The sequence below is a fragment of the Lithobates pipiens genome, unplaced genomic scaffold, assembly GCF_037356315.1.
Source record: "Lithobates pipiens isolate NorthernLeopardFrog02 unplaced genomic scaffold, aLitPip1_a1.2 Scaffold_8, whole genome shotgun sequence".
Lineage (NCBI taxonomy): Eukaryota > Metazoa > Chordata > Amphibia > Anura > Ranidae > Lithobates > Lithobates pipiens.
In genome coordinates, this window is record NW_027507903.1 from 507,805,798 (window position 1) to 507,822,303 (window position 16,506).

Here is a 16,506-nt window from a genome sequence, read left to right on the forward strand (position 1 = left end):
CTGCCATTCATGTGGATGTTACTTGACATGTACCCACTACCTAAATATTGTTGCTGGCCAAGTAAGCCCTTTTCATGGAAACAGTATTCTCTGTTGGCAGTGACCTCTTTCAGCAGGAGGATGTGCCCTGCTACACTGCAAAATGGTTCAAGAATTGTGTGAGGAACACAATGATGAGTTCAGGGTGTTTAGTTGGCTCCCAAATTCCCTAGAACTTGATCTAATCAAGTATCTGTGGGATGTACTGGAAAAACATGTCTAATCCTTGGAGGCCCCACCTCACAACTTACAGGACTTAAAAGAATTGCTACTGACGTCTTGGTGCCAAATAACACAGTATATCTTCAGAGGTCTAGTGGTCTCCATGGCTGCTTTGATGGAAAAAGGGAAACCTACTCAATATTAGGTGAGTGATCATCATGTTATGTCTGATCGTTGTAATGCATTGGATTGTAGACTATTTTTGATCAGCATAATCTTGGGTCGAAAATGGACTGATGGTATGCCAGTGTTAAAGGGGGCTTAATGATGTATTAATGAATGTAGAGCTGCATTATATTGTGTCCTTTATATCCTCCTAGAGTTTGGCTTTATATAAATGATTTAGATGCAATAGCCTATTAAAATGTCCCTGTTTTTATTATAGGAGTTGAAAAGTCCATGGCTGCTGACAAGTAAATTGTGTGGATGGCACAGCCATAAGTGTATGGTTATAAAATGTGTAATGCCCCTGCAAATGTTGTCCCAATACTGGAGGTTGCTCTTATTTAGAGTAAAGAAAACAGAGCCATTGTTCCAAGGGGATTGCAAAAACATTCCTATGATTTTCTAACAGCCAGTTATTTTTAATAGCAAAAATAATACAATGAGGGAACATTTAAATGTTTAGAGTTTGTGATAATTTATAGAGCCTTTATAAAGGGAAGTGATTCTCATAAAAGCCATAACTTGGAAGCTCTAAAAAGTCCTTTTTAGGGGAGAAAGAAAATAAAGAAAGTAAATTACATTAAAAAAAATACATAATCAACACAGAACACTGGTTTAGCAAAGTCTGAGGTTTATGACCAAATACTTTCACCACGAAGCCTGCCACAAAGCAGGCTAGCAAACACCACATCTTATATGCTAATTACAAAGGAAAACAAAACATTTGGGCCGTGACGTTCGTTTATTTTGCTGATACACTATATATGGCTCCTTGGAGGCACTTCTGAACCATAAGGGGATACGTCATATGGAGAGACTTAAAAAAATATCATTAGGAAGCAGCTTGAAATGTACCCTGCCCCAGAGCCGCTATGGACAGGACACCATCCCTTGATGGAACAGTTTGCTTCTAAAAGGTCATAGGATGTCTCCTTTTGGACAGGCCACAAATGGTTGTCGGTGTCCATGCAACATGTCCGGGCCTCTGATTTGGACAATGAACCGTCTCTCTGCATAGACACAAAACTAGCCAGTTGCATTAAATCTCTAAAGACATGAGCACAAAAGGAACATTTTAAAGCTGAACTTCAGGCAAGTATATACAGTGCACTTGTGAATTCCTTTACAAATACCTAAAGCTGAACTCCAGTCAAACATCTAAATACACAAATGAAAAACATATATGGGGGCTGTTTTATCTGCCAAAGAATTTGTATTACTGTTTCTCCAGTTCTGAGATTTAGACACCTCTGCCACACAGCACAACCCTGAGACCTAATTTTTCATTACTGCAGTTGAGTAACATTTGGGGGTCTTGTTCCCCCACCAGTTCCCCCCTAACAGAGAGCTCCTCCCCTGTCACTCTCCAATTTTTTTCTATAAGCATGGTCCTTTTTGGCACATGTGCACTAGAACACGACTGACTGACTCCTTGAACTGCTTCTTCGGCTTTTAAAGCAGAAGAAAAGCTTCTAACTATTTTTGAACACATTCCCTCTCTTCCTCCTTCCTTCTGCATGCCCTATGTAAAAAAATATCTGTTTAAGCAGGTGCAGTTAGCTAGTCTGTCACTAGGTGGCTCTGTCGAAAAATAAGGTCATAATAGGGAATGATGTAATTGAGTGTTAGGTCCCCTTTTAGACAAAGTTTTCCTGTAGTGATGTAACAGGTGGAGTTAGTGATGTGCCCATATAAAGGGCAGGATGGAAGGAGCCTACAAAAATGGGGCATCAGCTACTGCCAAGGGCCCTTCATAGGGCTGAAGCCCCAGCTTAAGAAGTTTAACACCCAGGAAAACCAGCCCTAGTCACCCGGACTCTTGTTATAGTTACATAGTAGGCGAGGTTGAAAAAAGACACAAGTCCATCAAGTCCATCCTGTGTGTGTGATTATATGTCAGTATTACATTTTATATCCCTGTATGTTGCGGTCATTCAGGTGGTTAGTTAATAGTTTCTTGAAACTATCAATGCCCCCCCCGCTGAGACCACTGCCTATGGAAGGGAATTCCACATCCTTTCCGCTCTTTCAGTAAAGAACCCTCTACGTAGTATAAGGTTTAACCTCTTTTCTTCTAATTTTAGTGGCCATGAGTCTTGTTAAACTCCCTTTTCCAAAAAAGTTTTATCCCTATTGTGGGGTCACCAGTACGGTATTTGTATATTGAAATCATATCCCCTCTTCTACAGAGAGAATAAGATCAGTGCTCGCAACCTTTATTAGCTTTGTTGCCCTTCTTTGTACTCGCCCCATTTCCAGTACATCCTTCCTGAGGACTGGTGCTCAGAACTGGACAGCATACTCCAGGTGCGGCCGGACCAGAGTCTTGTAGAGTGGGAGAATTATTGTTTTATCTCTGGAGGTGATCCCCTTTTTAATGAATGCCAGTATTCTGCTTGCTTTGTTAGCAGCAGCGTGCCTGGCTGGGCAGAGCTATAGTCCAGGACTGGGACAGAAGAAAAGGCATCTTGTTAATCTCGATTTCACAGAGCAGGCTGCTTCACCTTGTTAATCTCAGCTTGAATAAAGTAGAATGCTACAGAGTATTACACACAGGGAGATGGGTTCCAACACTATGGTGCTCCCAAGGAGATGTGAGGATGTACAAGTGGAAGATGGTTTATGAGTGATGTCCTAATATTCTGCTCACCAATGACTACTACAGTATGTCCACTGTTGTGTTTGGCATTCCATGCTTAAGACACCTGTTAGTATGTGAAGTGATGTTGTAAGTACTGACATCTTTAGTATGGACATTCCTTTCTTTGAGAATATAAAGGCTAAAGGCCAGGGATATTTTGGGAAGGCCTACAGCAAGGAGTTAGCACAATATGGCAAAGGCTTCTAACTGCCAGTGGTAGGTGACTAACCTATCCAAGAAGAAGCGGGCCGGGTGTTCTTGCAATTTGGCACCAATACAAAGCCAACTGTGGTCCCCTTACATGTGTACTTCCCTCATTTTAACCCAGTTTGGTCTGGTCATGTGATCCTGCAACTCTGGCTCCTCTGTATAAGAAAGTGCTTGACAACAGTTATGAATTCGGGGAATCATGACATCACCCATAGGTTCCCATGGCCCAGACATTGTTGGCGTTCCCTCCTGTGAATATGAGACTGGACCAGAGCAGATAATAAATACTGTAGGTAAGTACACAGATCTTTTTTACAGAGTGTATACAGGATAGGTAGAAGTAGGAAGGGAGGAACATTTTTAAGAAGAGTTAGAGTCGGTCTTTTCTTCCATTGTAATTTAAGCTCTGTACTTCAGGGATTGCAAAAGGCTGAAAGTAAAATTCAGAAACTACAATAATGTTCCATTAACTAACTAAACTAATTGCCAATGTTACACCCGTCCCCCGGAACAGTGGAACAGTAGGATATAAAATAGAGGGGATGGAGGCATATGGCAGCTTCCTGATGACGCAATACATTTTGCTAAAGGCGTAGAGGCTGCTGGAACTCCGTTTTTGGCCACTTCCGATACCACGAGAAAACGAGGCTTGGAACACACTCAGAGACTGTGGGACATACGCCACCACTTGTAGGGGATTGGAGCGTTAGTGAGACAGGCCTGAACCCCATTCCCGCGCATATGGCTGGACATGCTTGGTGCCGGCATAGCCACAGGCACATATGAGTTTAAATTTAGTTTTTTATCTTTTAAATAAACTTTTTACTATATACTACACTATGATGGCTATTCATATATCTCTATGAGAAACAATTAGTGTAAGAGGCTCCCAAATACTGCTTGGAAAGGCTGTTGGTGAAACCCTTAACGGAGTGGTTATCTTAAATGAACCAAAGGCGCATATACAGGCTTAATCTGGTGAGTGGCCATTTTGGCAGGTGGTGGTGAAGTCAATCGATTGGTGGATAGAAGAAGCACTTTATAAAAGAAGAACTTTATATAGGAGGAATTTAGTGGCACTGGAGTGATCACTCACTTAGGACATTCATGTGGCACTGGAACTGTTTTTTTTCTATTTATATACATATATACTGTTGACTTATTTTTTATATTTTTGTATTTCTTAGGCCGCGTACACACGCGGGGACTGTTCGCTCAACTTTGTCCGTTGAACAGTGTTTCAGCGGACAGTCCGCTCGTGTGTGGGCTTCAGCGGACAGTTTCAGCGGACAGTTTGACGAACAAAGTTTTTCGGAAATCCCGAAAAACTGTCCGCTGAAACTTGGTTTGAGCGGACAGTCCCCGCGTGTGTAGGCTTGTTCGTCAAACTAAGTTCCGCGCATGCTCAGAAAGAATTTATACGCCGAAGGTTGCATTGCAGTGTATAGGACATCGTTTTCTAGTCCCGTCGTACGTGCCGTTCACGTCATCGCGCACGGTTTCAGCGGACTGTTCGTTCGTCGTGTGTGGCCAAGTCCGTCCATGCTAATTTTGAGCGGACTGTCCGCTGAAACTGTTTGACGAACAAAGTTGAGCGAACAGTCCCCGCGTGTGTACGCGGCCTTACTCATATTGTCTATAAAAATTGCACTTTACATAGTAGGATGCACAATTGAATATGCTCCCATTGGGGGTAGAGTGAGGAATTTAATTGAGACATGGCACTTTATGTGGTTTTGTATAAAACACTGTGAAAGTGATATTTGACACTAAATGATTGTGGTGGTAGTTAGCGCAATCCATATTACACGCATATCCTAAATTAAATCTGTCTACTTATATAGTGACATTTATACCAGATTGCAGAAAACTAAGATATAATCTGTTAAACCTTTTGCGCTGGTCGATCGGCGAACAAACCCTTCCCCCGTTGCTCACCCATCCGCCCCACACTTACCCCATCCAGGTTCAGGGCAGTTTCAGTGGCTTCCCCCTGCATCTCCTCCTCCGCGCCTCCCCCCTGCTCCCGGACAATACTGTTGCTTCTCCCCCCGGCCAATATGTTCTTAAGACCTGCTTCCTGATTGGCCAGGAGGAGAAGCAGGAAGACAATAGCAAATATGAATTCGCTATTGTCACACAACTTGTTCGGCTCAGAGCGCAGAGCACCCCGAGCCCACCCTTTTTTGAAGCCAATTAGAGCCTCAGGCTCTAATGTCGTGCTTCCAAAAAAAAAAACCCATTGAAATCCATGCATCCCAGCTGGTAGCGTTTGCATGTAATGAAACCTGTATTAAATGGACCAAATGCATGTGTTGTATGATTCAAGGAAGGTCTTCATATACAGGGCCAGGTGCAGGGATCGATAGTTTAGCATTTTGGATTTCAATGCGTTTCGCCAATTGGCTTCCTCAGGGGTTCTATTAGTGCTGTGAAATGCATTACAATTAGAATTGTGTTATCTATTCTAATACAAAAAATGAAAAACAAAGAAAAAAATGCAAAATCTGTATGTTACATAAATATATATTTTATCACCTCTATGTGGCTAGTAATGAGTACTCACATCTATGCTAGACATGTGCATTCGTTTTCGTCCGAATGCATTTTCGTCCGAATTTGAGCTATTTTCGTTTTCGTTTTGACAAACGATAACGAAAGCTCAAAATCCGAAAAACGAAAGATCCGACATAAATAAATGCTTTATTTTCGTTTTCATTGTTACAACAGTTCGATATAGAATAGGAGATTCGACATGACTCTGACAACAATCTGTGTCTATAGAACCTGTGGTCGAATGTGCTTAACCTTACCTCTATTAGTCCAAGATTATATAGAGAAAATTTTCGACAGAGAAAAAAGATTTGACAGAGAGAAAAGATTCTGCAAGTTACTGTCCTAAAAAGTGTTTGGGGACCCGGGTCCTGCCCCAGGGGACATGTATCAATGCAAAAAAAAGTTTTAAAAACGGCCGTTTTTTCGGGAGCAGTGATTTTAATAATGATTAAAGTGAAACAATAAAAGTGTAATATTCCTTTAAATTTCGTAGGGGGGGGGGGTTGTCTATAGTATGCCTGTGAAGGGTCGCATGTTTCCCATGCTTAGAATTGTCCCTGCACAAAGTGTCATTTATGCAGGAAAAAAAGTCCTTTAAAATCACTCGCAGCTATTATGAATTGTCGGCTCCCGTAATACAGAGAACACTCATTGAAAGTCATTGATAAAAAAATAAATAAATAAATAAATAAAAAAGCGTGGGGGTCCCCCAAATTCAATTACCAGGCCCTTCAGGTCTGGTATGGATATTAAGGGGAACCCTGCCTCAAATTTAAGAAAAAATTTGACGTGGGGTTCCCCCTAAATATCCATAACCAGACCCTTCAGGTCTGGTATGGATATTAAGGGGAACCCCGCATCAAATTTAAAAAAAATTTGACGTGGGGTTCCCCCTAAAAATCCATACCAGACCCTTTATCCGAGCACGCAACCTGGCAGGCCGCAGGAAAAGAGGGGGGGACGAGAGAGCGGCCCCCCCTCCCTCCTGAACCGTACCAGGCCACATGCCCTCAACATTGGGAGGATGCTTTGGGGGTCCGTGACCCCTCAAAGCACCTTGTCCCCATGTTGATGAGGACAAGGGCCTCATCCCCACAACCCTGGCCGGTGGTTGTGGAGGTCTGCGGGCGGGGGGCTTATCAGAATCTGGAAGCCCCCTTTAACAAGGGGACCCCCAGATCCCGGCCCCCCCCTGTTTGAAATGGTAAGGGGGTACAAAAGTACCCCTACCATTTCACAAAGAAAGTGTAAAAAATGGTTAAATAAAACAAACACACTTTTGAAAAATTCCTTTATTAAAAATAAAAAAATAAAAAAAAGATTCCAGCGGCGGTAATCCACTCTTGCTATCCAGCGACGGACGATCATCTCTCCAGCGATGTCTCATGTCATCCAGCGCAGCGAATCCTCCGTCCTTCTGTCTCCGTGGAGGAGACACTGCAAGGATTCCGGCGGATGACGTTTCTTATATACGGAGGGCGGGGCCACCCGTCACCTGACCCCGCCCCCCTCTGACGCAAGGGGAAACCCGGGGTTCCCTGTGACGTAGGGGTGACCCGCACCCCTCTGATGTAACACAGGCAGGTTTCCGTTACATCAGAGGGGGGCGGGGTCACCCATACGTCACGGGGAACCCCGGGTTTCCCCTTGCGTCAGAGGGGGGCGGGGTCAGGTGACGGGTGGCCCCGCCCTCCGTATATAAGAAACGTCATCCGCCGGAATGCCTGCAGTGTCTCCGTGGAGGAGACAGAAGAAGGATGCTGCGCTGCGCTGGATGACATTAGACATCGCTGGAGAGATGTCCGTCCGTCGCTGGATAGCAAGAGTGGATTACCGCCGCTGGAATCTTTTTTTTTATTTTTAATAAAGGAATTTTTAAAAAGTGTGTTTGTTTTATTTAAAAAATTTTTACACTTTCTTTGTGAAATGGTAGGGGTACTTTTGTACCCCCTTACCATTTCAAACAGGGGGGGGGCCGGGATCTGGGGGTCCCCTTGTTAAAGGGGGCTTCCAGATTCTGATAAGCCCCCCGCCCGCAGACCTCCACAACCACCGGCCAGGGTTGTGGGGATGAGGCCCTTGTCCTCATCAACACGGGGACAAGGTGCTTTGAGGGGTCACGGACCCCCAAAGCATCCTCCCAATGTTGAGGGCATGTGGCCTGGTACGGTTCAGGAGGGAGGGGGGGGCGCTCTCTCGTCCCCCCCTCTTTTCCTGCGGCCTGCCAGGTTGCGTGCTTGGATAAAGGGTCTGGTATGGATTTTTAGGGGGAACCCCACGTCAATTTTTTTTTTAATTTGACGCGGGGTTCCCCTTAATATCCATACCAGACCTGAAGGGTCTGGTTATGGATATTTAGGGGGAACCCCACGTCAAATTTTTTCTTAAATTTGAGGCAGGGTTCTCCTTAATATCCATACCAGACCTGAAGGGCCTGGTAATTGAATTTGGGGGACCCCCACGCTTTTTTTATTTATTTATTTATTTATTTATCAATGACTTTCAATGAGTGTTCTCTGTATTACGGGAGCCGACAATTCATTATAGCTGCGAGTGATTTTAAAGGACTTTTTTTCCTGCATAAATGACACTTTGTGCAGGGACAATTCTAAGCACGGGAAACATGCGCCCCTTCACAGGCATACTATAGACAACCCCCCCTACGAAATTTAAAGGAATATTACACTTTTATTGTTTCACTTTAATCATTATTAAAATCACTGCTCCCGAAAAAACGGCCGTTTTTAAAACTTTTTTTTGCATTGATACATGTCCCCTGGGGCAGGACCCGGGTCCCCAAACACTTTTTAGGACAGTAACTTGCAAATTAGCCTTTAAAATTAGCACTTTAGATTTTGAACGTTGGAGTCCCATAGACTTTAATAGGGTTCTAAAGTATGCTATATACTAGCTCCGTCGAATCTTCTTTATACATTCGACAGACACCATAAGCCTTCAAAGACAGATTCGACCGTAATTCATGTGGATTTTCGGACGAATGCAATTTTTGAACGAAAAACAAAATAAATAAAAACGAATTTCGGGAGTAACTAAATAAATTAAGTTTTCAGACGAAAACGAAATTCCGAAACGAAATATTTTACTCTGCACATGTCTAATCTATGCATAGAGTCAGAAAGCCAAGGCCAATAAAGAGAGCTTCCGCTAAGATGAAGGGGAGAGAGAATCCAGCCAAACAAAGAAAGGCACTGCATCAGGGTGACCACTGCTTCATGAAGTACTGTCACGGTCCCTACCGTGCCATGCAAACATCCAGGTGTGGTCACACCCCAAGTGGCTCAAGAAGGTATTGAACCCATGACTTTCTGCTCATTGCTCTTGTTGTATTGCCTCTGAGCAACACCTAGGTTCATTATTCAGCCTGCTTTCCAGCTATGCCTAGTTCTGCATGCAGCACTGAGGGCTATACTCTGGATCTTGCTTTTGCAATTAGTACCTGTCACTCCTGGTTCAGCTGAGATAGTTTATCTAATCAGCTGGGTATAAAACATTGCCTCACTCTGAGGGCTTGGTCAGTTTGTTGTCTCTTGTTTTGCCAAAGGTTCCTGTGTTCTTGTTTTCAAGTTGCAGTGTTCCAATACTGACCCTGACTTCAGACCCTGGCTCTGTTCATCGTTAACTCTGACTTCTGGAATCCCTGACTACAGCTTCACCTCGACAATACTTTGGTTAATTCCTGTCAAGCCCCAGTGCACAGATTCACAGCCCAGGTAGCTTTTTACCTTGTTACCGTGGGCTGTGTGTATTTGTAAGGGTGAGCATACATCTCTGCACTATGGACTCCAACCAAGGCGAACTTTTTCATAATGAACTGACCATCATGGAATCCGCAGAGATGTACAAGATGCTCAGCTCCCTTACTCAGCAAATCTCCAGCCTGGGCCAGACTGTTTCAGAGCTGCAGAAAGAAGTTTAAAACTACAGCCCCGGAACTAGCATGTCCTGAACCATTTGTTGTGATGCCTGAGAAGTTTGATGGTAATCGTGCATCCGTCTTGTGTTTTAGGATGGATTGCGAGCTGTTGTTTGCTCTTAAGCCTAGGTCATATGCCACCGATTATATAAAGGTTTGAGCTACCATCAACCTGCTTACTGGACAAATTAAAACATGGGCTCATCAGCTACTACAGGAAAGGAGTATAGTCTTGGACAGCTGGGAAGCATTCATGTTTTCTCTGAACTCTCACATTACAGTTTCAAAGAAAACCAGGGTTCCCAAGGATGCTCCTAGTTCATGTGGCCTACGGGTACCCAGGGACAGGAATACCCTGTACAGATATGACTCCAAGCCTATCCAGTATATGCCAAGTCATGAAGCTTTAAATCCACAAAGTCTAGATGCTCCTGAGGATATACACACACCTACCCTGGAAGATGTGGAACCCATGGAAATCAGGTCCATCTGGTCCAAGCTGTCTAAAGGTGAATGAGAGCAGAGGAGAGGCTGTGGTCTTTGTTTCTGTTGTGGAGAAAGAGGGCACTCTATCTCTCTTTGCCCACCTGGGCCAAAGGATCTTCAAGTAGGAACTATTAGGATCCATCCTGCTACCCCTGCTTATCAGTCTGTAAACTGCCAAGGTTGCTGTAAGACAAGTCCACATTCATTGACACAAGTAGGTACCCAGACTATGATGATTAACGATATCGGTGTCCCTCAAGAATCCGTAATCAATATCCCTGAGAAGCTCTTATCTGGTCTAGAGGCAACTATGCAACCTTCTGACAACAAACCAGTTCCTGTAGTTATCCCAAGCTCCATAGTGGTAAGTGCAGTAACATCATCCTGTCCTGACAAGGAAGTTCTACCACCTGACTGCACGTATGCCTCAAATGGCACCATAGTCCATAAGCAGGAACTGGAGATGTTTGAAAAAGCTGTGCAAGCGACAAATGTCTCCCTTGCAAGAACTTCTAAAGCAACAATGCCCAAAGGGAATAAGGAAAATCTTCTAACACTGCTGTTGGTACATATGGTATGGATGCCTATGACAAACTACCTGTTCACGCCCAGAGGGCATTTCTAAGGGGGGGGGGCTTTCATGCCAACGTCCAGGCATGGTCACGCCCGAAGTGGCTCATTGAGGTATTGAGTTCATGACTTTCTGTTTACTGCTCTTATTGTATTGCCTCTGAGCCACACCTCAGTTCATTATTCAGCCTGCTTTCCAGCTATGCCTAGTTCTGCATGCAGCAAGGAGGGCTATACTCTGGATCTTGCTTTGCAATTAGTACCTGTCACTCCTGGTTCAGCTGAGGCAGTTTATGTAATGAGCTGGGTATAAAACATTGCCTCACTCTGAGGGCTTGGTCAGTTCATTGTCTCTTGTTTTGCCAAAGGTTCCTGTGTGCCTGTGTTCTTGTTTTCAAGTTGCAGTGTTCCAAGACAGACCCCGGCTTCAGACCCTGGCTCTGTTCATGATTAACTCTGACTGGAATCCCTGACTACAGCTTCACCTCGAAAATCCTTTGGTTAATTCCTGTCAAGCCCCCGTGCACAGATTCACAGCCCAGGTAGCTTTTTTACCTTGTTACTGTGGGCTGTGTGTATTTGTAAGGGTGAGCATACATCTCTGCACTATGGACTCCAACCAAGGTAAGCCCTTACAGGAACCCACCAAGGCCAATACTTATCTATTAGATAATAACCATATGTATAGTATCAGTAATCCCCTAATATAGAGCATAAACATCCAATAAAGGAAATGGAGGATCACAACAGATATGTCTACGTGTAGAGTATCCAAAAGACACCAGTGGAAAAGGGTACAAAAGATATGTGATATTCCAACAAACTCACTTTAACATGCAGTAGAAGGTGTGCCCAACAAGGATTCCCAGAATAGGAATAATATGGATTGCCAGTCAAAAAGTTAAGGGGTGATTGGTGTAAATTTTTTCACATCCTGTAAAATACAACCACAAGTACACCCATGAAAAGCTATGAGCAGCATCTCAGCTTTTAATATACTTAGCATATAATCAGCTTGTAAACTCATGCTGAGCAGAAAAAGTGTTGGCTAAAAAAAAAAAGGCCCTTGAGCCCCCCACCATGTACGGAATTGCTCACATCTGCCCACATGTACTCTTGGACACCCCGACACTTTATAGACATTATCAAGTAATCTTTTTATGTACTATAAATGTCAAAGCTGGACCAGGCCTCGTGAAAGGGTAACCATCAAAGGAAACCAAAACCAGAATGAGCAAAATATTTTTTAAATGCAGTTGTTCTGACACTATTTTGTCAAACTTCTGCTGAATTCAGCACAAGATTGTAGACCCCTGCAGATCCGCAGTGTATTAACTTTTTCGAATAAGTGACAGAGAAGGTAAATGCCTTTTGTATATCAGACACAGATGCGGGCCTGGGAGGGGGAGAGTTGTGTCTAGACATATTTTTTAGAGCGTGATACATTGCCCCAAAAGTGTTAACTAAATATTGATGAAATCTGCTTTAATTTATTGGCTTAGGTAAGTGTTGCAGGACATGCGTAGCCCTGTCAACGAATAAACGTTGCTTGGCATTGGAAATAACCAGAACAGGAAGCCATTAAGTATGTTCTGAGAATTCACCCTTATTTCGCGAGAATTATGTCACCTAGAATGCGTGCCTGATGCGTTACGCTGCATTCACTCCTCATCTGGGATTTAGCATCCCTGGAGAAGCTGCTTTGCTAAACAACGTTTTTGTTGTGTAAGAGCCTATACTACAGCAACATGAGGATCTCCAGCCGCTGTCCAACTATTCAGGCTTCATTTCAGGCTTCATTTATCAAAGCAGTACATTTTGTTCATGAAGCAATTGTGTTCACTTTGCAAAGCAAAGGTTAATTAAGGGATCTGTGTTCATGCTGAATATCCAATCATGTTCAAAGGTAATTACAAAAAAAAAAGAATTTGCTAGCACGTGATTGGTGATTTAACCACTTGCCGCCCGCCCTATAGGCAATTGACGGCTGCAAAGTGGTTGCATAATCCTGACCGGACGTCATATGACGTGATCAGGATTATGAGCCGCTGCGCGCCCCCGGGGGCGTGCATCGCGGCGATCGTTGTTGCGGCATGTCAGTCTGACACCCGGCAACTACGATCTCGGTAAAGAGTCTCCGACGGAGACTCTTTACCACGTGATCAGCCGTGTCCAATCATGGCTGATCACAGTGTAAATGGGAAGAGCCGGTGATCGGCTTTCCCTCACTCGCGTCTGTCAGACGCGAGTAGAGGAGAGCCGATCGGCTGCTCCTCTGACAGGGGGGGTCTGTGCTGATCGATTATCAGCACAGTCCCCCCGAGGATGCCCACACTGGACCACCAGGGACGCCACCAGACCACCAGGGAAAAGGTAATCCTCCCTAGACCACCAGGGATGCCAGTCAGCACAATGGATGCCAATCAGTGCCCATAATGGATGCCAATCAGTGCCCACAATGGGCATCACTGATTGGCATGCATTATTGTTTGGCACTGATTGGCATCCATTACTATAGTATAACACCAATGCCGCCTATGAGTGCCCACCTGTGCCGCCTATGAGTGCCCACCTGTGCCGCCTATCAGTGCCCACCTGTGCCGCCTATCAGTGCCCACCTGTGCCGCCTATCCATGCCCACCCATGCCCATCTGTGCCGCCTATCCATGCCCATCTGTGCCGCCTATCCATGCCCATCTGTGCCGCCCATCTATGCCAATCCGTGCCAGCTATCAGTGCCAATTTGTGCCACCTATCAGTGTCCGTCCGTGTCGCCCATCTGTGTCGCCCATCCGTGTCGCCCATCCGTGCCGCCCATCAGTGCCGCCTATCAGTGCCGCCTATCAGTGCCACATATCAGTGTCCATCAATGCCACCTCATCAGTGCCACTTCATTGGTGCCACATTGGTGCCCATCAGTGCCCATCAGTGTAGCCCCATCAGTGCCCATCAGTGAAGGAGAAAACTTACTTATTTACAAAGTTTTGAAACTGAAACAAAAAAAACATTTTTTTTTCAAAATTTTCGGTATTTTTTTATTTGTAGCGCAAAAAATAAAAACTGTAGAGGTGATCAAATATCACCAAAAGAAAGCTCTATTTGTGGGAAAAAAATTATAAAAATTTCATTTGGGTACAGTGTAGCATGACCGCGCAATTGTCATTCAAAGTGCGACAGCGCTGAAAGCTCAAAATTGGTCTGGGCAGGAAGGTGTTTAAGTGCCCTGTATTGAAGTGGTTAAGTAAACATAGCTTCACCTTTCTTAAATGGATGCCACACAGACAGCTCCCCTCAGTCAGCTTCTTCTGAGAAGCTGGGTCTCTGCCTTCCTCCCTCAGATCACCCACCTGGGGCCTCCATAAGGTAGCCTGTGCCCGATAGGGCACTGTGCCCCTCTCAGGCTGGTCTCCTCCACTCTGGGAGACCCAAATGCTCTAAGAATAAAACTTCTCCCAGCCCGCATTCAGAGCCTGCCTATATGGGATAGGCCAGGGCTGTATCAATATTCATGCTGCCATCTGCATAGCTCCACACCTATCATCCAGAAACCTTTCAAGTTGCCTGGATACAGAGGGAGCTATCCAGCAGACTAGCAGCAGCAGAGCACACCAATCAGGCCTAACTAAACAATTGCAGCTCACAGTGAGTACATTGAGTCAAACTATGCTTTTACCTCAACCATAATCACACCCAGACTGACTACAGTGTGGCAGCTAAATTTCCCTGCCAAAAACAAACACTAACATTTGTCTAACTTTCCCAGCACCTAACTAGGAGGGTACTACATTCTTACAGCATTTGCAATACTGAGCAGGGTTCTTTGGTCTTCCATCAACTTGTTGAGCTGTGACCGCAATACCAGTATGAAGTTGTATGTATGTGGTAAGAACAACTGTAACAACTTGTAATTTGACAATTTAAAATTAGTCAACTTGTGATATTAGAAACTCTAAGTGATTTTCTTACCGTCTCATGGAGGAAAAATAATTTATGTCTGTCTTAAATGATTGATTGTTGTACAATACAGACACAACATCACCTATGGGTATTGGTAACGTCAATAATAAAACTTTGGTTCATTATTTAAAAACAAGCCAACATTTATACCTTCAAATAATGTCAGTGTTAAATGTCTTTGTAACAGATCAGATACTTGTACTATGCTTTGCTATATGTTGCATGCAAAGTATAAGCTATAGTTGATATGATATGCATGGCCAAGCCTAGACTAAGGTTGCAACTGAGACTTGGAATCACAGAGATTAGTAAGGTGTTGATTTTGTTGCCTATATAGATTTTTTTTTTTCCATTTTGCAGCATTTTACATTCAATCCAAAATCCTGGGAATGCCCCCGCTCAGAAATCATCTCCCTTTGTATTAGAAATAGTTGTTTCAAGTGTATAATCATATGGATGAAAAGCACAGAGCAGAGAGGAATTGAGCTCACTCTACACGACACAGACATTAGACACATCACAGCCATTATTCTCGCCAGCTCCACTTCAGGATGGCCCTAGAGTACCCGGCAGACCTGGAAAGATGCCCACTTCATAAAAGGCATTATGCACCTCACCACCAGCTGGGACTCCACCGAGATGCTGCTAACGTTCTGACTCCAGCACAAAATAAATACAATTTCTTAAATATATTTCTCCCCTTCTAAAGGCGGTGAATTGTAACTTAGCTGTAGCTGTTTTGCACCATAACATAAATCCTCTGGGTGCTAAACAAATCCGCAGAATGCAAAGCTCATCTGATAATCTGATACAGAGAGTAAAAGGCTCCATTTTAGACACATACATTCAAAACAGAACTCTAGCCTTCAGTATTGCACAGTTGTACATGCTCCTCTCCTGTACTGGAAATGCTTACTCTGATTTCACCGCACATTGTGAGATTATGACAGAGTGCATTGGAAGCAGCAGCAAATAGAACCTGCCTCATTTTCTGGCTGGAGGACTTCAGCATCATCTAGCGCGTTCCTTCCCAGGAAGACTGTCCTTTACCCACCCCTTTCATTCACTGGATTTCACTTGTCTATCATGGATGCTCAGCAAGCATCACATGTGGGTGTTATCTTGTGTGGTCTGCATGCAAATACAGCTTACCTAGGGACACATGCTCTTCAATACTGATATCTACATAATAAGGCCCATCCTTCCAGGAGGTAGCCAACTGTTTTCATCAGGGCCGAGTACTCTTCAGAGAAGTACTGAGGCAGGTTGCTGTTTTTAGGAAGTAAAAAGAAAAAATAACACAATAAGGGAGCCCCCAAAGCTGCATAACACATAAGTATACAACAAAAACACAGGGAATTTCCCCAGGGGTTTTTTAGCAGCAGAGAGTGAAAATAGTTGATGTAAAAAAATAATTTATTTAACAGACAATAGTAATTCCAAATGAACAATAATACATCATCCATATAGGTAGTGTGACAAATACAAACATGGAACATCACTCATAGCAAAAAACTCTATGTACAGGCATGGTTTGCCAATTGTATTCGTAACATATGTATTCACATGAAAAACCCCGATGCATTTCGACCCTTGCGATTTCCGGTCTCTTCAGGGAGATTTATATTCTAGGGAAATGTCAAAATATCTAATTAAAGACTTTGGACAATATAACAATATATATAGGTATAGTATTTCAAATTAAGCAAAATTATGTCTCCATGCA

General features: G+C 43.8%; 1 long non-coding RNA gene across 1 annotated transcript in view; it reads left to right on the forward strand.

Moving 5' to 3' along the window:
- Window positions 1-296: 296 nt before the first annotated feature.
- The window catches only part of LOC143960593 (uncharacterized), a 94,469-nt gene continuing 78,259 nt past the window's right edge, over window positions 297-16,506 (forward strand). Inside the window, exon 1 of the long non-coding RNA XR_013270350.1 lies at window positions 297-406. This is a non-coding gene — a long non-coding RNA (uncharacterized LOC143960593). The remainder of the gene's footprint in view (window positions 407-16,506) is intronic.